Below are 22209 nucleotides of genomic sequence, written 5' to 3'. Positions count from 1 at the left end.
GAACATGGTCAAAGTGGCTTTGTGCAAGTCTCTTCCCCTTTTTTCTTGCTTATTTTTGTCACTGTCTCTGAGGGTTTTCTCTGCATGCACAGCATGTGCTTCCATGAGACTCAGTTTGCACGAGTCCCATGTGATGCACGTGCGCTTGATCATGGCGGCGATTTCTGGTTTCAGTCCATTCAGGAAGCTGTTTATGTGCTTCCCATGGTCCTGCCGCTTCTTGTGTGCCGTGGAGAGAGAGAGACCGTTGGTGCATACGGCGGCGGGCCAGGTTGGAGTGGAGCTGTTGGCGGTTCAATGTGCAGGGCTACAGCTTGAGGGGCGCCTTCCCCATCTTCCTCTGGCTCTCCATTCGCCTCTTGTCCGGGTCGTCTCGGTGGAGCACAGTCGAGGTCGGAGTCCTGCATTTTGAAAAACTGAGACACAGATGAGCTTTTCTCTGTCCCTGCCTGTGACCTTCTTTCCCTTCTGTGAGTTTCTTCCATCCATAACCCAAACGCTCGCCAATCGGCTGTAAACCGTTTCTTTCCTTTCATAGTCTCTGTCTCTTTCTCCTTCCTTTCCAATTTTTGTCTCAACTGATTCAGCTGTCTCAGACTGAAACTTCCTGCCCCTGGGAACCCAAACTCGGTTACCCAGCGCTCCGCCTGCGCTATGGACGGTTCACCAAAGTTCGTTCTCATATAGTTCATGTTAGGACTGGTTGGATCTAATCCACCGCTTCCCTTAGTTCTCTGCTTGCTGTTTGTTCCACCCATGGCAAAAGCGCCGTTTATCCCAAAATTATAAAATTTATGAGAGAGATTTTAGTTATTCAGACACCTTACACTTACAGCTTTACACTTTACAACCTATTTTAGCCGTTTACACACACAAAATCATGAGACCCACTTCCTCTTTAACTTATACTTTTTTCTTATATTCTTGTCAGGTTAGTAACACAACTATAAATTTCCATTTTTAAATTTTTTTTTATTATTAGCGTGTCTTTTACTTGAGCAGCAAATTCAATCTGTGCCCAGGTTATTTGGAGCTTCACTTCACACTGAAACGGAACTCTCGTTTGTCAGCCGGTCTTAGTGAATTCATTAGACAGACTCGTCAGTGTGCCTCCAGGTTTCTACTAAACCATTGGTTAAAAAAACTTATGGGACTGAAACCCATAGGAGTTCTTACCACGCTGGGACTCAAACCCACGGGATTTTCACAACCTCGCTGAACAGATTAAACTTTAGCCGTCTTTCAAGCAATAGACACTTCCAAATTACTTTCTAACTTTTCACAATTCAATTAAGAAAATTTTCTTTCCAGAATTCCTCACCTGTCTTTTTTCTTTTTGACGGATCGCCGCGCTGAGTTAGCCCGGACTCGGGTTTTAGGTCCTCCGTCTCACCCTCTGCGGGGAGGTTGAGGCTGGGGGCTGTCCCACAGGACGCGCGGTCACCGTTCAACACCGAGTCCAGACGTCCTCAGTCGAGCGATCCCACTTCTGACACCAAGTTTGTGATGGAAATTCTGAAGGCAAATTCGAACAACTCTCTTGGTTATTCTTTATTAAGCTTTCTGCGCAGAAAGGACCAGTTACAGAGCACAAAAGAACTCTTGTAGACTGATACAGACAAAGGATGAAGTTCCCTTTAAATAGCATCTTCTGTTGTCTGTTCTGTCTGAACAATAGCAGAAGTCTGAGTATGATAGCAGATGTCTTGAATATGATAACAGAAGTCTAAGTATGATAGCAGAACTTTCCCTTTTGGCTAGGGTCATGTCCCGGTCACAGAGATAGGTTTGATAAGCCAAAATCAACTTAGGAAAGTACCTATCAAAATTATAAGCACATGATATAATTTTCCACTACACTAACAAGTGGATAACAAATGGTGTGGTTTGGCATCCGTTCCACACGTGTGGTTGAAGTGGACAGTGATCTTAAAAGTTTCTCTCTCTGAAAGAAGTAGGTGGCTGTGTGACTGTCCAGTCAAGCATTGCATCACTTCTGGGACAGGAAGTGCATCGTCATCCTCAGCAGTTCCATCTGGAGAAATTCAAAATGAGACAATGTCAAAATAGCTGAATGCAATTGGACAAAACCAGACAAAGACAAACAAGAAATGATGTTCTTCCATATGTCCGTAATGAAACGGACAAGGCTCTCATGTGAGCTGCTCTGGAACTAAAATTTTTATATATATACTTTCTTTTATACTTTTTATGTAGCCTATGTTGGATATTAATTACTATTTCTATTTTTTGCACATTTGAGCCCACAACCCATCCTCACCTACTCACCCGGTCTTTCCTTACTTTTCCTCCCTATAGCCTATGCTTAAGCAACCTCATTAAGCAGATCATCTGATTATAAAAACATATTTTAAATACTAGTCATGGTGATGTAACTGCATAACTGCAACACGTTGCTTCATGTTTGGTAGGCGTAGTCCAACTCCTACCTTTTTGAAATTTGGGTTCCTAGGACAGAACGGGAGAGTAGTCCGTTGTGTCTGTCCGTCTGTGTTCATTTCAATTCATTTTCAATGAGAGCTGTCTGTTGTCCGGGCAACGCTGATGACACGTCCGTCTCTGTCTGTTTTCCGTCTGTTTTGACGGACAGAAAGTTCAACCCTTTAAATCATGATGTTGCGATGTAGAGGGCTCAGTGGTCGACTGTCTGCGGACCAACCCCATTAGAAAAGGCTTCAAGTGTTTTCAGTATTTCATTATTTGAAGCTTCAGCAATTTGTTGAAATGGTTGACAGAGTAGTAGAAGTAGCAGTAGTGCTGTACTAGTAACAGCAGCAGCAGAACTAATACTGTAATGGCAGCAGTAGTTGTAACAGTAGTACTGGAAGTAGTAAAACATCAGTAACAACAGTAACAAAACATCAATTGTCCCATTAATTTAACATTTTTTAGAATGGAAATGGAATCGAATAGGAAGAGAGCTAAAATCTGATACTAAATACAAGTATGTGTAGCATGTGGCAATACAGACAAGATAAGCCCAAGCTCCACATTTGCATGTCAAATAAAGCTGTAAAATGAAAATGTTGGCGACTCAGGCTGCGTTCACACATAGTTTGTTTGTGTGGAGAAAGCTGCCTTGAGCTTCTTGTGAGAGAAATAATAAGCTAACTAGCTGGTTAGCACTTCTAGCAGACAATACAGTGTTGTGCAACAAACAAATGCTTACCAGATATTCCCAATACGCAGCTACACAAAACTCTAACTTCATTCGCACCTAGTAGTTACAGCGATATGGAGACTGACCTTAATTATGAACAGTCGTCAGAGGAGGATTGGGAAGAAAGTAGCTGAGTTCGTCTGTGCTAACCTCAAAGTAGCAGCTAGCCTGCAGTTGAGAAACAGTTTACCTGTTGCTTGGCAAACTGTTTTTGTTGGCGGTGACAAATAACAGACGAAAATCATCTGTTGTCTCAAATTACCATTACTTGATAAATAGCTTTGTACAACTATTGTATAAAAGCAATATCACACTCGAGGTTGTGTTGTACTGTATATCAGCACGGCTGTGATTCAGTCGTAGGCACGAGGCCGCAGGCCGAGGATCATTAATTAAGCAATCATTAATTGCTTAATTAATGATCCTCATGGTACACCTTGACTTGTTTATGGAAAAATTAGCAAAACTACATAATTATGCTCACTTACACATAGATAAAATGTAGATAGGTGCAACACAACCAACAGACCTGCTGTAGCAGCTTAACATGTAACAGCAGATCAAGGTAAGGAAAACACAGGCTCATAAATGTTTAATAACGTAATGCTATTATTATCAGTGAATGCAAATGTATGATTATAATGTGTGTGCAAACTGTTCCTGAAATTGATATGTGCTCACTGATCACCCCGACAAATGTTATGACTTATTAAACTCTTAGTGTGAGAAAAGTGCATTGTGGGACTTCAGATTAAATTAGGGGAGACCGGGGCACCCATATTAATGTTTGATGTCCACCTTAGTCTCTGTTCTGTATGTATTCTGCACAGTGTAATACATGCAGCTTTTATAGTTAAAATGGCACATATTATGGCATATTTCATTATTATTATGACATCAAACATTAATATGGGAGCTCACATTGAATTTGACGATTAAATACAAAGTAACTGGCTTAAAACTGGAAGTCTTGTTTCTGGTAATTGGAGCTAGTCTTACCTATCGAGGCCGGGCTGCGCACAAACATGATGTACTTTGAAAACAACAGGTAGAGTGGCCATTTCAGCTAAATAATGGTGTAAATGTCGGTCTTTTCATGTCACTTTGGGATCTTTTGGCTTCAAGAGACTTGGATTATGCTGGACGAGCTGGATGGAGCCATTTTATGGTTATTTTCCATTATTTTTTGAAGACTGAAGACAAGACTCAGCATCTTCAGTTGTTTTGGAGAACGCTGCAACGTACTTCTGCTGGCAAGATCTGGACTATTGTACGGACTAACAGACTTTACCTGATTTTCTACTACAATGGAGGTGAGTAGATAATGACTGAATTTTCATTTTTGGGTATTCCTTTAATGAGAAAGACATGGACAAATGAAGGCCTGCTGCCAGCTCCTTTCAGGACGTTTTCACACCCCACAGCATCACTGGTCTGGTTTCACACCGTGTTACAATTCTGCCGAACGAACTGCGGTTCGTTTGCGTAAAACATTCGTCATCATCGTGACGTACGTTATCACTTACGTGCGCCTCATATTCTTTGTAATGATTTTGTTTATTTGGTGTCACTACCAAAAACAGTGAGCGACACTTAACACTTGTGTGCCTCACATGCTTCATGCTGCAGATGTGCAGAAGGTGAGCTGCTCTGTCTCTGAGAACAGGCAGTAGACATAGGCGATTCTAGGCTTTGCCACCAGGGGGTGCAAGGTTAAGAGAGACCAATTATTCATAACCTGGTCATAACTAGGCTACATGACATCAATGCCTGTATATTGAGCTTTGGAAATGCTATAGCAGGATATGACACCACAATCTCACAACAACTCTGCATCACCAAACAAAACCACAAAATCAGCGCCAACACAGCATATCATCACAACAGTCATATAGGCCTAAGCACATAATAATATCCCACAGCTGACAGGCCAAGCCAATATCAACCTTCGCATCGCAAATGCCAGCAACGCATTGCACGTGATGAGCAGCATATCACACCAACCTCAGCACATAACCTCGGTGTTGATGCAGTCATTTTCATTTGTGTCCGTCTTGTTTTTCTTAGAGAAAAACTGATCAATTGTTTTGTTTCCCCTTTTTGACATTCTTGAACTAGCCTAGCTAACGCAAGACAAACCAAACGGAAGATGACCGTTGTTGTGTTGTGGTTGTTGTACGTAGCGTGGGTCACGTGTTGAAGAGTTGAGAGGTCATTGTGCAGGTTTACTTTATCCAGATACACGATCGAGAAATTTGCATTAAATAATGTTGAATACAATGAAATATAGATAAGAACGGAATAAAAAAAAAAAAGTTTTTTAATTTGATTTTTTAAAATAGTTTAGATGTAGAAATTTCAATGTTTTCATCTGACCACTAGGGGGTGCAATTGTACCCCTTGCACCCCCGGTAAAATCGCCACTGGCAGTAGATATCAGCCTGTTTGTTGCTTCACTTGCAGTAACATAAAACATTTGAAGTGTTTGGTTTCAAAGTGAGATCTCCACCACTGGAAAAATGACACTCTTACAAAATCATTAAGCACAAAAATGACACTAGGAAGGCCAAATGTGGTCAAATGACGACTGTTTTGGATTTTGTTTTTTTTTCCTAGACCGACTTTCTGTACAAACCAGCATTGTTGGACTTTAAAAATCACGCAAGGAAACAGTAGTTCAAATTTTTGTTTTTCCCTTCAGACTCAGACTAGCCTCGTACAGGTGAACTCAGCTGCGGTTCCTTGGTCCACAACCGAGGAAAAAAGCTTTCACCTTACACTACAGCGACTACAGCTTATACAGAATGCTGCGGCACGAATTTTAACCAGGACCAAGAAAAACACACACATTAGACCTGTTCTTAAATCCTTGCATTGGCTTCCAGTAAGTGTTAGAATTGATTTTAAAATCCTCCTACTTGTCTACAAGGCTCTGGCCCAACACTTAGTTCTTTTAAAAGTGGACTTAAAACATTTCTTTTTACTGTTGTTTTTAACTCTGTCTTTTGACTTAACACACCAATGTTGTGTTTTAGAGTAAATGCCTGCTCCTGTTTTACCTGAATTTATATGCAGTGGTGGAAGAAGTACTGAGATCTTTTACTTCAGTAAAAGTAGCAATACAACAATGTAAAGATACTCCATTACAAGTAAAAGTCCTGCATTCAAAATCTTACTTAAGTAAAAGTACATAAATATTGGCAGCAAAATGTACTTAGAGTATCAAAGTAAACATATTCATTATGCAAACTGTCCCCATTTAGAGAGTTATATTTTTCATAAATTATTGGAATATTAATACTGATTTATTGACATACATGTACATGTAAGCAGCATTTTAAAGTTGTCAACGTGAAGCTAATCTTAACAATTTAGCTATACTTTTGGGTAGTCTAATCTATAACAATGCTATTTTATAGTTATTTTATAAAGATGATCAAATGTTTTAAATATGAAATATTGATCTGAAAAGTAACTAGTAACTATAGCTGCGAAATAAATGTAATGGAGTAAAAAGTACAATATTTCCCTCTAAAATGTAGTGGAGTATAAGTACAAAGTAGCATAAAATGGAAAAACTCAAGTAAAGTACAAGTACCTCAAAATTGTACTTAAGCACAGTACTTGAGTAAATGTACTTAGTTACTTTACATTATTACTTTAAATTATCTATGTCTTCCGCATGTGTGCATGCGTATGTTTGTATGTTTTTATGTATGATGATATGTATGTTCGTATTTTATTTTATTATACATGTATTGCTCTTGGCCTTTTGAAGCACATTGTGTTGCTTTCTGTATGTACGTGAAGCTGGGAAAACATGTCTCTGACTCCCGGATCATCAGCACCGGTTCCCCCTCAAGGCTGCGTTCTTTCCCCTCTACTCTTCTCCCTGTACACCAACAGCTGCACCTCTAGTCACCAGTCTGTCAAGCTCCTGAAGTTCGCGGACGACACCACCCTCATTGGGCTCATCTCTGGTGGGGATGAGTCAGCCTACAGGCAGGAGATCGACCGCCTGGTGTCCTGGTGCGCACTGAACAACCTGGAGCTCAACGCTGTGAAGACAGTGGAGATGGTTGTGGACTACAGGAAGAACCCAGCCCCACTCACCGCCGTCACCCTGAGAGACTCCCCAGTCGACACTGTGGAGTCCTTCCGCTTCCTGGGCTCCATCATCACCCAGGACCTCAAGTGGGAGCTGAACATCAGCTCCCTCACCAAAAAAGCGCAGCAGAGGATGTACTTCCTGCGGCAGCTGAGGAAGTTCAACCTGCCGAAGACGATGATGGTGCACTTCTACACCTCCATCATTGAGTCCATCCTCACCTCCTCCATCACCATCTGGTACGCTGCTGCCACTGCCAAGGACAAGGGCAGACTGCAGCGTATCATTCGCTTTGCTGAGAAGGTGATTGGCTGCAATCTGCCTTCCCTCCAGGACCTGTACGCCTCCAGGACCCTGAGGCGAGCAAGAAAGATTGTGGCCGACCCCTCTCACCCTGGACACAAACTATTTGAAACACTCCCCTCTGGTAGGAGGCTGCGGTCCATCAGGACCAAAACCTCACGCCACAAGAACAGTTTCTTCCCGTCTGCAGCTGGCCTCATCAACAAGGCCCGGGACCCCCACTGACACAGTCCCTTATCACCCCCCCCATACCTTTGCACATTCTTGGAAAAAAATTTGCACATACCTGTACAAACTGTACATTTCATTCACTTGGATTATATTGTTATATTGCACATATATATTTGTACATATTTTTATTTCTTATTTCTTATTATATTTTTTATTACATTTTTAATTGTATTATTATTATTTTTATTTTATTTTATTTTATTATTTTTATGTTATTGTATGCACCTCCATGCCAAAGCAAATTCCTTGTACTGTGAAAACTTACTTGGCAATAAACTTTATTCTGATTCTGATTCTGATTCTGAAATGTGCTCTACAAATAAATTTGCCAGTGTGAAAACCGTCTTAACTTCCTTACTCACTCTGCAGTGACAACGTCTTTCTCTTCTCACGTTCCTTCTTCCTCATTTTTGAAAGACATGTTCAGACAAGGGCATGTTGCCACTCCAGGGGTTTGGCCAAGCTCTCCCTCTCCTCTATAAAAATGTCCCGCCTTCCTTCTGACTCCATTTCTCCGACAGCACCTTGCCTCCTAACACACAGAAGAAAACAACTGCAGACGGGCTGATCTTTTACCTCCAAAGCAGGTAAATGACCTTCAGTTGGCTACATTTGTTTACCAGGAGACCCAGACACTGGATTTAGTACTGCTGATATAGCCATTTTCAGAAGGCACGGCCAATAAAGGTGCAAATTATCACTCCATAGAATTTAATAGAAATAATGAAAAATTAAGTCTGCTTGTAAATTATTAGTTTTAACGTCAGGCGTCATGATGAATCCAAAGATGTTAGTGAGAAAGCAGCTAGGGCGTGGCTTTAATATGACCTGACTTATATTATTTACCCAACATATATTTTAACTAGTTTAAATGCATCTTAATTTTCCCTCACTTTGTTGGTAAAACTAATTTCTTAAAGAGTAACTCTATACTTTTAACAAATATATTTATTGCCATTTTAGTTTCAACAACAGAGATCATGACAAAAAAACAAACAGATAATACAGCACACGTCAGCCCACCTCCCACATCCAACCCCTGCCTAAATAAAAAACACAGAACTAGGAAAAAAAACAAAAACGTAACTCCACACTTAAAAAGCAATGAAACAATAATAAACAGGGATTAAATTCAGATAGGACGACAGAGGTGGAAAAGAGCAACATTCAAATTCAAGTAAATAGTGGGATAATCGTAAGATGAAAACAGTACGGTTAAAATAAAAGTAAGATAAAATTAAGATAGAAAAAGAATAAAAAGACGACAAAAAGATAATAAAGAGATGATAAAAAGACAATAAAAATATGTATTTTTTATCATAAAAGCATAAAAGCAAGTCTATAAAAATGGGTTTTAAGAAGTGATTTAAAAGAAGTCACTGATTCTGCTAGCCTTCTCTCCTCAGGCAGGTCGTTCAGAGCCGAGGGGAAAACCCTGATGGAAAAAGCGTGGTCACCTTTATTTTTAAGCCTTTTGGAACGGACAGAAGGGCCCGCCTGAGGATTTAAGCCAGACCCAAAAGTGATTTAAAAGTGATCAGTAAAATCTTAAAATCAATTCTAAACCGAACAGGGAGCCAATGGAGAGCAGCCAGGATTGGGGTGATGTGATGTCGTCTGTTAGAACCAGTAAGAAGCCGAGCTGCTGCCTTCTGAACTAGTTGGAGGCGAGAGAGAGAGAGAGAGAGAGTGACTTTTGGTTGATGCCAGAAAGGAAAGGAGGACGAGTTACAGTAGTCGAGTCGTGAGAAGATCAGGGCGTGAATTACTTTTTCCAGGTCGCTGTGTGAAAACATTGGTTTGATTCTGGAGATGGTTCTCAGTTGAAGGAAGCAGGACTGGACAACTTTTTTTATCTGTGGTTCAACAAGTCTTATTCCTCCAATCAGAAACATGCTAGAGCGATGACACTTATACTGCACATGCTCAGTTAGACCCTCCCCCCACCAGGAAGACAGAAGACGCAGTCAACATCTGCTGCTGCATTTATTGAATATGACCTATTTCTTTGGAATTTACACTTTGAGTTAGTGATGTACTTGGTCTTGTTCTTATTTTTATTATCCTTGTTTTTATCAACTTTGTGACTGTGCTGTTTGTTAAAAGCACTCTATTAATAAACCAGACTTGTGTGTAGATGGCTGCAGTGTGCTGGACGGTTGTGGTGCTGGCATTCTTCCTGTCTGATGGAAACAGTGTGGATGCTATGGACCTGAACAAGCTTCAGAGAATTGTAGCTCGCATCTTGAAAAAGTGAGTCAACTTCCTCTCTACATTCTCTACAAGATATGGCTTATTGCTTTTTGTCATTTTGATCGCATTTTGCCTGTAAATTCTGGAAATAAAGCTCAGCAGAGGCAAGTGATTTGGGGCGTGTCTTTAGTCTTGGCTGCACACCTTACTCAAAACACGACTCCTGGCTGCATTGCATTCTGGTCTATCTCCTGCTCCTGTGGGTGGAAAAATTGGTCTCTCTCCCTGTATGATTGTTGAACGTCTCTCGGTGCAAAATGGCGGCTCTAGAAAGAAGCCCTCGCTCTTTGATTCTGAGGCACTGACACCAAAACCTGACGTTTATCATTTATATTTAAATAGCTGAAACATTTTCTGCTATCAAACCCCATTGTAGCTGCTGGAAATATCATATGCGTTTGGCCAATTATCCACGGAAATAAGAAAAATACACCACCAAACAACAACATGGGCCCAGAAATGCAACGTACATACGCTATTACTGATTATTATTATTGAATTCCTTCCATCAAAAATTAAGAGAAGACATATTTTTCAATTCTATCATTCTTAGTTCAGTAGAAAATCCTATTTGCTGGTAATGGTGGAAAGAAAAATTTCCACCACGCCAATATTTTTTTCATTTTTGTGATGTATATATGTACATGTTTTGCTGCTGTTACACAAATCTGAACAGTTAATGTATGTTTCTCCTGCATTTTAAGTCAATTTTTAAAACTATTAGTAGAACCTAGACTAGTAGAAATTTCATGTTTTATGTTTGTCATAACGCAGTTTTCTTGGCCAGGTCTCTCTGGAAAGAAAGATTTTTTTTTATCTCAGTGGGATGACCTGGTTAAATAAAGCTTGAATAAAATAAAATAGTCAAGAAGAGAACTTTTATTTTTTTGTTTCTTTCTTTCACTTTTGTTAATAACACATTGTTTCATCAGATGTTGATAACAATATCTTAAAAATATACTGAAAGTTGAAACGTTTTAAATTGCAGTCACAGGTGTGTTGAAAATTACACATCCCTTTGAATTGAGTGTTCTCCAAAAAAATACACCATTAGAGCAGCGCTGTGACACCAATACAGAGAAGACAGCCTTGAAATGTCTTCTTTTGTTGTTCTTTCATTGTGAATTATATATTTTATTCATATAATTAAAAGTATACGTATTGCGACAGGGCACTAAAGTTAGTCTTTGTTGGGGCATCAGATGATAGGTTAAGGTGACTAACCTTTTGGTTTTGGATCTTGATTCTATATGTTGGAGATTCTCCATTCACCAATCCGTCTTCCTTTCCCATCTATCATCCATGTTCATATCTATCTATCCTTCCATCTATCCAACTTTCTATCTATCTATCTATCCTTCCTCTCTTTATCAAATGATCCAAGATACCATCGTAATATTTTATATTTGTTTCCTGTGGCAGGTACAAAACAAGAGGCGAGTTCAGTCTGGCTGTAAACATCCCACTGAACCAGACCCAGGGCTTTAAAGCTGGGCTGCAGCGAGTCTTTCACGACGACAAAAGTACCAGTGTGGTTGATAAGATTTCAAAAGGTGAAGTGTACACTGGTACCTGGATGGTGGCAGCCGGAGTGGGCACTGACCACAGACACGCAGAGTCGCGCGTTCTGGACAACCTCAGAAACTTGCTCAATAAACCTGATCGTAATTTCCTGCTCTTCTACTCTTATGTCCCACCATGTGATGCAAAATGTACCAATGAAAAACATCCTGACACTATCTTATCAAGGATGAACATCATTCAGAAATGGCATGTGTATGCCTTTGTGTTTTATAAAAAACTACAAAAAAGTATCCATTCCAACAGCTGTTCCACCAGTGGACAAGTTAGGGACAGTTCACAACCTGGTCCCAGACACAAACCGCCCTCCACTTCATTTATACCTGCTCAAAAAGGAAAAGTTGCCTGCTTGCAAATTGATCCATGGCAGTGGCTGGGTCAGGGTCAGGGTCAGGGTGGGGTCAATGTTGGGGTCATGGACAGGCACGAGACTGGGGTCAACGTAGGAGTCGGGGGCGAGCATGGGGTCGGGGTTGGGGTGAGGGACAGGCAGGGGGCTGCGGTCAACGTAGGAGTCGGGGGCGGCCGTAGGGTCGGGTTTGGGGTCAGGGACAGGTACGGGGCTGCGGTCAGCGTAGGAGTCGGGGGTGGCCGTGGGGTCGGGGTTGGGGTCAGGGACAGGTACGGGGCTGCGGTCAACGTCGGGGTCAACGCCAGGCAAGGGGTCGATGTTGGGGTCAGGGACAGGTACGGGGGTGGGGTCAGCGTAGGAGTCGGGGGCGGCCGTGGGGTCGGGGTTGGGGTCAGGGACAGGTACGGGGCTGCGGTCAAAGTCGGGGTCAACGCCAGGCAAGGGGTCGATGTTGGGGTCAGGGACAGGTACGGGGGTGGGGTCAGAGTAGGAGTCGGGGGCGGCCGTGGGGTCGGGGTTGGGGTCAGGGACAGGTACGGGGCTGCGGTCAACGTCGGGGTCAACGCCAGGCAAGGGGTCGATGTTGGGGTCGTGGACAGGCACGGGGCTGGGGTCAACGTAGGAGTCGGGGGCGGCCGTGGGGTCGGGATTGGGGTCAGGGACAGACACGGGGCTGGGGTCAACGTCGGGGTCAACGCCAGGCAAGGGGTCGATGTTGGGGTCGTGGACAGGCACGGGGCTGGGGTCAGCATAGGAGTCGGGGGTGGCCGTGGGGTCGGGGTTGGGGTCAGGGACAGGCACGGGGGTCAGTTCTGGCTCGGAATCGGGTGAAGGGGCGGCAGAAGTTAGAGGGGTTCTGGAGACTGCTGTGGTTCAGGTCAAATAGATTTATTAGAACCTGGGCCCAAATCCACAGCAACCCCGTGCAGCTCATCCCGACGGAGACAAAAAAAAGACTTCTGCTTAAAAATGCACTTTTGCAATTCACATTGCAAGCTGATCTCTCAAGTTTTGTTGTTTTTTATTTAATGACTCCCTTCAGATATTGATGACCCTTGCTATTGCACAATGACACAGCCATTAAGGGTGTGTTCACACTTACTTTTGTTTTCTTTGCCCATAGTAGAAAAGTTTACTTTGTTGGTTTGTTTAGGTTCACTATGACCGTGTATGGTCGTTTCCTGTTGTTGGATTACATTTGCTCTTAAGAGGACTGAGACTCACATTTTCAGGCACCTGAGTGTGATTATTTGGTGCCACCCAAGTTCGAATGGCATTGTTCTCACCTGCTGATCCTAAAATGATTGGTGTGAATACATCAACTGGGGTCGGGTCATATTCCCAGGTTAAAAAAAAAAAAGAGCCCAAGGCCATTTACCTCTCGTGCACCTCTCAGCCCTTAGCTAGTTAGCCATCTTCTGATGAACATAAAAAAAAACAGATTTGAGTAACTTCCTTTAGTTGGCTAGCTACCTCACAACCACAGTATCAAAACAGTATATGTGTTATGTAATGATTTTTGAAAAATATTTGAACACTGTGGTACTAGTGTTATTGGTTAGTGAGTAGAGAGTCCTCTCACCCTAATCAATTTCCCATAATTAGCGCTTAGATATCAATACCCTCCTTGTGCTGGCTGCAAAACATGGGCCATTTGGCTTGATAAATGTCTCTTTAATCTGCAAATTGTTTCCTTGGTATCCTTGTTTTAAATCCTGTGTTACACCCAGTTTACCGCAGAGCAACCATTGGGAATGCAACTCTAACCCTGGCAGCGTTGTGCCTTGGTACCCACTGAGCGACACAGGGAGTTAAACCCCTAATCCATCTAGCTGACCATTTAAAAATTCAAATAGTTACATTCTGTATTTACCTCATTAAACTGTAATAATGGAAAAAATGGAGATGTAAAGTAAATTACCCTCAGTATTTACTGCATTCATGTACTCTTTAAAGCATTATTTTAAAGCTATTTTATTAAAAGTGCTTCATAAATGTATTTGACTGATGTAAAGCATTACCAAATCCTTTAATGTTCTGTCCCGTTTGATTAAAGCTTGGCTCAGCATCCAACTTGGTCTGTCTGTCAATCATCTGTGAACCCCTGGATAACGGTGCTTTTATCCTTTTGACTACACCATTTGGATTCTGTAGGCTGGCAGCTGAAATGACACCAACCATTGCCCAACAGTAAAACTTATTTTATATTGCTTTAATTTAGCCTTTCTTTACCAGAGAGATTAAAAATCTATTTGCAGAGAGACCAGCCCAAAACAGTAGTATCATAACAGTTAACCCTAACCCGTACAATACCATGGTATATGCCATATACATACATCTTGGAGATGAGTTGAAACCATAGACTGTAAAAAAAGATGGATCTAGTGAGTGAGTGACGTCACCCACAGGTTTCTGAAGGGCCGTTTTGAAGCCAGAAGATTAGGTTTTTTGGAGCCAGCGCAGCCAGAGCGAAGCTGAGGGTCCACAGAGCCGCAGCTCCGCCTGCTATTGGCCCGTAATCAGAGACCTGTCGATGACTGGACAGGCGACCTGTCAATCACTCGGTAAACAACCCCGTTTTATAACGGTTATATCCCGTTAATGACGCGATTGTTTTGAAAATCATACATACAGCCATATACTGTATGTGTCCATATGGCTGTTACGGTTTGTTTCTAGGACCCAAATGCAGACAGGGTCAAATGTAGATGGAGATGGAAAAAAGGGTTTATTACTGGAGCCAGGGAGGCGGAGTGATGTGGGTGATCCAGGCCGAGCTGACTGGCAGGCGGACGAACAGATGAGCAGACAGGCTGGCTGGAAAGGCGTGGGCATGCGAGGTAACACAGAGGAGAGGGCACGAGGAATCCTGGACACAGGGAAAACACTGTTAGGAAACAGGCACGAGGAAACACAGGGTTAACCTCAGGTAAACAAGATACTGAGGGGCCGAGAGAGTAGCTACCACGAACAAGGCGGAACAATCTGGCGGTGAGCGGATAGCGAGCCGGGGATGATATACCGTGGGCTGATGAGATGATGGGAAGCAGGTGAGCAGACTGGAGACGAGCTGATTGCAGGCAGGTGTGTAGGACGAGCTGAGAGCCAGGAGAACGAGGGGAGACCACGCCCAAACACAAACAAGACAGAGGCTGCGGTCGAATAGTCAAAAAAATACATCCTAACTCCTATTCCTAACCACTTTTCCTTGACCTCGTTGGAAAACGTCATGAGGTCAAGGAAAGACGTGAAGGAGAATTCATAAGGACTTAGGAAAAGACAACCGCGGTGCAAAGAGAATCCGACTACACTTACACTAGGCTACGTAATTATGCGACGGTGGTTGTTAATTACGTGGATCTGCCGTGGGGAAACTACAATGTTTCGAAGATGGACGACTAAAAGTGCATCTTAGATACTTGGCCCCGTGTGTTCTTACCGTGTCGTTTCATGCAGGCTGTATAAACGTGGACGACCCGGTGAAAAATATTGCTTCATCACCAAGGTTGGAATTGAAATAAAAAAGGAATATAGGCTACCAGTCACAAAAGTGAAACGAAATGGTTGTCCCATTGAGAATGGTTGCTCACGCTCACCCTCCTGTCCACTCATATTTATCGACATGAATCCCAATTAGTATGATTGTGTGAAAATAATTGTTAAATTCATGCAAGATAGGCATAACATGTTAGGCCTACAAATCTACTACTGTACATATCATCATTCGTAAGTTTCAAACATGTTGAATTAAAAACATCATCTGGCTAAAAACGTCTCATATCCCTTTTTCTTGAAAGACAGACTTCTGTGTTATGGTTAATATGCTGATTATGATCTGATTATAAGTCTATGCATATGATAGCTTAAGAACCACCACACAACTCAGTAAACACCTTGAAATGTTGACTTGATTGTGCTTTGAAGTTGTTATGGCTGATACAGGCCTTTATTAAGGCAAGGGTTTCAGCATCTGTGACTGAAGTAAAATTAATGAATGATATTCCTAAATGCTGGCAATACAACAACGCTCAGAATAAAGAAAGAACTAATGCAAACTGAGCATAGGTTACGCTACAACGTTAACTTCACTTTGATCATTTTACAACAGCAGTGTAACGTTCATAGTTTGCCTATGGGTTTAACATATTGTTGAAAGTTCAAAACATATAAGCATATTAGCAATATATGGCATAAGATGGAAAATGCTTAATAAGCAACGGTAACTTGCATGATGATCTGCGTCCCTTGCGCTGAATGTTGCTGCCGCAAGGAATTATGGGGCGGCATTATCTCCTTTCCTTTTGTAAAGGATGGTCCAGTGTATCCTATGCTAAAGGAGCTAAGTAAGGAAGCATTGAAGCACCTTTCCTTAGCATTTAGAGAATTCAAACAGCTCTTATCATGGCTGCCACTTAGATACTTCCGGGTCATTTCACTCAGTTAAGAACCTTCCTAACCAAAAAAGACTATTCGACCGCAGCCTGAGAGAGAGACAGACAGGGGAGCACTGGGAACACAGGGAAAGGGAAACACAAGGAAAACACAAGGGCTAGGCTGGGACCATGACAATGGTGCCATACAGCCATATAGCAGAAGTGAAATTAGCTGCTGAGACCATAACCTCTTGTCCAAAAATGTATTGACTTTTGAGTGAGAAGTTGGGTTGTGGTTCCATTGACTTGCATGGAGGTGGGCAGTTTGGAGTCTTTTTGGAGCCAGCATCTAGATTTTTTCTCAATATTGTTCAACCCTACTGTACTCCCATAGCTCCAATGCAGAATTCTTTATTGTCTTACAACATTAAAATAACGTTCTGATAGTAACACTGTCTTCGTCAGGGTTGATACCCTGACTACTTGGCTGGATAAATGTAATATACTTTATAACAACAAGAACCTAATACTACTAAATGATTATTATTATTAGTAGTAGTAGCAGTAGTAGTATTACGGTTGTTAATACTAATACACAGAGGTGGTTTTAATTTGGGGTCTGGTGACTTGGGACTTGAATTTGTACTTTGATGACTTGAAAAGGTTTCTAAAGTCTTGACTTGAGATCTTGTGTTTGTGTAAATGACTTCGATTGAAAGTGATGAGATTTGTTCCAGCAGACGACTGAATTTAAATTCTGTTTTCTGAATTTGTATGGAATGATTGAATTTATTGAAGTTGAAACTGATTATAGAAATCAAACTCATGATGCTCATACCAAGTTTTTATCCTATTAAAACCATATTGCATTGAAAAGTCCTAGATATTTAGTTAGTTTGTTCTGACTTGACTTGCTGTTCTACATTTAGACTTGACAATAACATGGACTTGACTTGGACTTGACTTGGTAATCTACATTTAGACTTGGGACTTGACTTGAGACTTGCGGCTCAAGACTTGACACTGACTTGGGACTCAAGCAAAGTTGACTTGGTCAGACCTCTGCTTCAACTACTACTATTAATAGTAGTATTAGTAATGCAATAGTATTCATGAAACTGCAAGCTTTTTTCTAGCTGTCAGGCTAACCCTGGTGTAAAGTAGGAGGTTCAGAATGAAAAGTTGACTATCATCATGGGCATCGGATCAGAATGCATGGAAATAAGCCAGGAAACTTCAATCCTCTGAACAAAGGTTTAATTTCTCCAAATCAAAGAATTGCATTTATGAGCATGAAAGGAAGAAAAACACACATGGGCTTGAATCAGAACTGCCGCCCCATGCGAAGGTGAGAGAGTGAGTGAGAGGGAGTGCAGTCTTCAAATAAGGAGTGATCAGGTGAACTCAATCAGGTAAATGAGGGGTGACAAAGGGTGAAACAGGAGCCAATTAATGATGAGGAAAGGAGAGGAAAGGAAGTGAGGTAGGTGAGGAAAGGAAGTGAAAAAAATGAAAGAAAATAGGGATCTTTACTACAGCCGCCCCCGAATTTCTAGTGAGAAATATGATCAAAGACCAAACCATAATTAAAGGGTGTCTTCAGGTAGGGCAGGAAGTGGGATCAGATGAGCTACAGGCCTGACATAGGACTTGTCTTTGACTACAACTTCAGCTGTCCTGATGCGGCCATCTTTGCTGGGTAGGAGGCGGGTCACTTTTCCTACAGGCCAAAGGGCTCTCGGTAGCTGGGAGTCAACAATCATCACAATGGAGTTTAACTGCAGATCTGGTTTGTCCCTTTGCCATTTGTGCCGTGTTTGAAGTAATGGTAGGTAGGATGTGGTGAAATATTTCCCGAAATGATCAGACAATATCTGTGCATGGCGCCAACGTCGTCGACTGAGGAGATCGGAGTCAGGGTAAGACACTAGAGGGAGCGATGCATCATGTCGTCCCATGATGAGAAGGTTGGGGGTGACTGGATCAACATCTGCAATATCCGAAGATACATAGCCAAGTGGTTTTGAATTAAGAATGCCTTCAATTTCAATCAACACTGTTCTCAGAACCTCTTCAGTGACCATTTGTGCACCAATGGTTGTCTTCAGAGCATTCTTTACTGAGCGGATTTCCCGCTCCCAGACACCACCGAAGTGGGGTGCGCGTGGAGGATTGAAACGAAAGTGAATTTTCCTTGTTGCCAGCACTGACTTGAGAGTGGGCAAAAGGTTGTTGAAGGCTTCCTGTAATTCTTTGTTCCCTCCTTTGAAGTTGGTTTCTTGATCACATAAGATCTCAAATGGTGTTCCTCTCTGAGAAGTGAATCGTTGAAGGGCCATGGGGAAAGAGTCAGTATCCATGTTATTGAGGAGGTCAAGATGTACACATTGTGTTGTGAGGCATTTGAATATTATACCCCACCTCTTCTCAGATCGGCGGCCAATCTTGACATTGTATGGTCCAAAACAGTCTATGCCTGTGGAGTAGAAGGGAGGTTTAAGTAACCTGAGATGAGCAGCAGGCAAATCAGCCATCTTTGGGATGATTGGTTTCGCTCTCCACTTTTGACATGATACACAGTTATGCTGATGTCGGCGTACTGCCTCTCGTCCTCTCAAGATCCAGAATTTCCGACGTATTTCAGCAAAGAGTCTTTCTGAGCCAGTGTGGTGCAATTTTTCATCATAATCCTGAATAATCAATTTTGTCACATTGTGAGTAGGATCAAGTACAATTGGATGGATTGACTCAGATTCCAGTTGATGGCTTTGAAAAATTGCACCACACTGGCTCAGAAAGACTCAATCGACCTCCAACATGAATGAGTCCAGAAGTATTGCACAGCTCTGGGGATAAACAGAGTAAGCGACTATGTGGTGGAAGTGGTTTATGTGATTGGAGGCAAGCTAGGCCCTCACCAAAGCTGTCCATTTGTGCTTGTCGGAGGATTTCCTGTTCTGCTTTCAGGTAATCAGCTGCAGAAGGATTTCCCCTGGTCAGATTGGAGAGAGATCGGGCAGTGACATCCAGAAGATCTTGGTAAGTCTTGAAACTGTTGGTGTTTGGAACATTAGCAATGGCGTTGATGACACCACAGAAGTAAGACCTTTTCAACTCTGTTTGATCATCATCAGGTTCAGCAGATTGAAGTTTGGGCCAAGTATCTGGAGGTCCATGCAAGAATGGTGGGCCATTGGTCCATCTATTTGGGATGAGGATATCTGGCGAGGATTTGCCTCTTGTAACGTCATCAGCGGGGTTATTGGCTGAATCAACATATCTCCAATCTTGACTGTTTGTGAAGTTTTGGATTTCTGATACTCTTGCTCCTACAAATACTTTAAAGCGGCAAGAGTCTGCTTGAAGCCAGTGGAGTACAGTTGTAGAATCAGTCCAAAGTGTAGTGTCTCTGATTGGCAGGGTGAGTTCGTTTCTGATTAGGTCACAGAGGCGTGCACCGGTTAGTGCTGCACATAGCTCCAATCTTGGTACTGATAACTGTCGTTTTGGGGAGACACGTGAACGAGCTAGTATGAAACTCAGCTCTACTTGGCCTTGGTTATCTTCCAATATCAAGTATGCAACAGCACCGTAGGCGTGTTCAGAAGCATCACAAAAGATATGGATGTCTCGAACTGTGGTGGGAGCATCCATCCTTTTGGAAGTATAACAGCGAGGGATGGTGATTTGAGGAAGGTAGTGGAGTTCTTCTTCCCAGGATTTCCAAGCTGTTAGGAGGTCATGTGGAAGAAGAGGATCATCCCATTCTCGTTCCTTTCTCCAAAGTTGTTGAACCAAAATTTTCACACGAGTTGTGAAAGGTAGGAGGTAGCCTAATGGGTCATACAGATGAGCAAGGACTCTGTAGATGTGACGCATTGTTATGGTATGCGCTTCCAAGGTTCTGTATTTGTACCTGAAAAGGTCAGGTTTCCAGTTCCACAGCAGTCCCAGTGTGCGCTCTTGGGGATCAGCCCGGTCTTCAGAGAGCCAAAGTTCACTGCTTTCAGACCTTGCTTCAGATGGTAGATGACCGATCACAGTGGGATCATTGCTTGCCCATTGATGGAGATCAAAGCCCCCTGCTGAAAGGGTAGCTCTCAATTTGTCAAGGAGTGTTTGAGCTGCCACTGATGAGGGAAAGCTTTGCAAGCAATTGTCAACATAGAAGCACTGGGTTACTGAATACTGCACATCTTCGTCAGGTTGGTTGTCCTTCACATGTTTTTGCAGGGCATAAATCGCACAGCAGGGGCTACAAGTGGTACCGAAAGGAAGGACCTGCCATTGGTACACTGAAGGGGGAATATCTTTGTTCATATCACGCCATAGGAATCGAAGAAGGGGCCTGTCTTGAGGCAGGAGACAGATTTGGTGAAACATGCCTTTAATGTCACCACTTATTGCTACAGCATGTTGCCTGAAGCGCAGCAGAACGCCAAGGAGTGACGGCCCGAGGATTGATCCTGGTAATAGGTACTTATTGAGGCATTGTCCTTGGAAAGTGAATGAGCAGTCAAACACTATGCGATCTTTGTTGTTATGCGTTACCATATGATGAGAAATGTACCAAGCTTCTTCAGTGCTGTGAACCTCTTCAGGGGTCAGCTTGGCCACATAACCAGCCTGCTCCAGTTTTGAAATCTGATTACTGTATGAGATGGCTCTGTCTGGATCCTTGGATAATCGAGATTCAGTGTTACGGAGTCGTGACATCACTGCAAACTGAGGAATGTTCAAGAGAGGACAATTTGCTAGCCTAAGAAGGGGAGTGGCATAGCGGTTAACACCATTGACTTGAACTCTTTCTGTGGCCTGTTCAAGAAGCTCCATGGCTTGTTGGTCTTGCCTTGATCTGATGACTGCTTTCTCACTGCGTACAGGTAGAGCGTCGAGTTTCCAAAGTTTTTCAACATGGTAGTGCAATTCATCTGCAGGGGAACTGAAGGATGTAAACAGACACTGGACAGGCACTGAGGAATTCTGAGATTGGAAGTCTCTGATGGGGCCTTGGAGTGTCCATCCTAGACGGGTTTTAACAGCTGCAGATGACCCAGAAGGGCCCAGTCTGACTGGAGCGATAGGAATGATAAGGTGGGTGTGATCTGAGCCTATGAGCAGCAGTGGTGATGCTTTGTTAATGGACGGTAATGGAATGCCTTGTAGATGCTTGTATTTTCTTTGAAGGGATAGTACAGGATAAATGTGGTCTGAAAGTGCTAACTGGCTTGCAGTAAAGGCATGATTGATGGTGAAAGTCTTCTCAGGGTATGCGACAGGAGAGATCTGAAAACTGACAGATGAACCATGACAAGTTTCAACGTCTTGGCGAACAGTTCTGAGTGATAATTTCTCAGCTTTACCATTCAGGTGGAGATGCTGAGCAGCTGACTGAAGAAGAATGGTACGTTGAGAACCATCATCAAGGACAGCATATGTTTCCAGGGTTTGCTTCCCATTATGGAGAAGCACTTTGACAACTTTCAGGAGTACACCATTGCAGTCACTCGGTTGGTCAAGATATAAAGTCCTCACAGCAGAACTAGCAAGATTGTTGTATCTTTGATTTACCTCACACAGTATTTGTAAATGTCTTCCTTTGCAGGTAGCACAGGATTTCTTCAGGTCACACTTAGCGGCTTGATGAGTCCGAGCGCAGCGCCAGCAACGTTTGTTCTCCTTTATCCAGTTTACCTTTTGATCCTTTGTCATATCAGTGAACTCAGGACATTTGCTGATATGATGTTCAAGTAAGCTGCAGTATGCACAGGTTGCTCTGGACCTTGGAAAGAGATCTGAAGCTGGCGTGGATTCACTAGGTTTGTTT

General features: G+C 42.6%; 1 long non-coding RNA gene across 1 annotated transcript; it reads left to right on the top strand.

The window, feature by feature from the left end:
• Window positions 1-8332: 8332 nt before the first annotated feature.
• Window positions 8333-12019, top strand: LOC139668036 (uncharacterized). Its single transcript, XR_011696973.1, has 3 exons — window positions 8333-8410; window positions 9961-10076; window positions 11499-12019. It is a non-coding gene; the product is annotated as an uncharacterized lncRNA (long non-coding RNA).
• The last annotated feature ends 10190 nt before the right edge of the window (window positions 12020-22209 follow it).

This window comes from Centroberyx affinis, unplaced genomic scaffold (genome assembly GCF_046629955.1).
Source record: "Centroberyx affinis isolate AG114_WGS23_722 - 3 ecotype Tasmania unplaced genomic scaffold, CSIRO-AGI_Caff_v1 ptg005992l_1, whole genome shotgun sequence".
Lineage (NCBI taxonomy): Eukaryota > Metazoa > Chordata > Actinopteri > Beryciformes > Berycidae > Centroberyx > Centroberyx affinis.
The sequence above is the reverse complement of the archived record's forward strand: the minus strand, read 5'-3'. Positions and strand labels throughout refer to the sequence as shown.